Here is a 1,123-nt window from a genome sequence, read left to right as displayed (position 1 = left end):
AAATCAGTATTGACAAAATTAATCTTTGCAATGCAGAGAAAACACAGAAGCTGCATTAGAAGGGGCATTTAGATTTTTACACACTGTTTAATGCAGGACATGAATGTATTTAACCTGCAGTTACAAATGCATTAATACTGTTTTGATATTTTAAGCATAAAACATTGAATACTGATATTTGAAATTATAACTGTCAGTAGGTGGCAGCAAGTCACTGTTAATAAGTGAGTCATTGCGATTGAACCGAATCATTTAAACGGTTGATTCATTCAGGAACAAAACACCGTCATGTTACTCAGAAATGCAAATTGGAATTATATTTGTTGGCCCAGAGTCGGTGGTTTTGGTTGAATTCTGAGAAGATGAAGATGTGAGCAAACGCTCCAGGACACCCTAAGTTCGTGCCAGGCTTCGGCCTTGACTTTTCCATTCACCAAGATTCTCTGACTCAAACTGGTTCTTTTTCATCAACCAACTTCAGCAAAGATCAACTTGGACCTTTGGACTGCATCAAGCCTTTCTTTCAGACAGACGAGATGTGCAAGTATTCAAACTTAGTCTTATTAATTGATACATTAGGTATCATTTGCACCTTTTTACAAAGGTGTGTTTGAACTAAGAAATGGATGTTTCCTTCAGGCTGTCGATCTGCTGAATATCAAATGGTACCATAGTTTCATATTCTTATTTCTCTTCTCTTTACTGCGTTAAGCTTTTAACCCTTTCCTATACCAACTGTATGTGTGTGTGTGTGTGTGTGTTTATGTGTATGTTAGACCAGTTTAAGTGTTTATGTAGTATGTTGGACTAGTTTAAGTGTTTATGTAGTTAATAAAGTCTTATTTGTATCACACTTGACGTTGTTCATTGTTTGCTCATAACTGGAGTCACTTAATCATGCAGATTTATGCTACAAGCTCTTTGTAGAATTGTACAGTAAGAAAGTTATTTCCCTTAACCAGGAAATTAACGTTCTTAGAATTGACAGACAGTTGACCCTGAGAGGTCAAGTAAATATCTACAGCGGATCTAAATATTTGTAATTAATTATAACTAGTTATGATTAATTATTCATATTTCCCCATGAGCTGATTCGCTACATCCACTTGGAGAATTCAAAATC

Source organism: Sinocyclocheilus rhinocerous, unplaced genomic scaffold (genome assembly GCF_001515625.1).
Source record: "Sinocyclocheilus rhinocerous isolate Xijiao unplaced genomic scaffold, SAMN03320098_v1.1 scaffold1405, whole genome shotgun sequence".
NCBI classification, from domain to species: domain Eukaryota; kingdom Metazoa; phylum Chordata; class Actinopteri; order Cypriniformes; family Cyprinidae; genus Sinocyclocheilus; species Sinocyclocheilus rhinocerous.
This window is presented reverse-complemented; position numbering follows the sequence as displayed.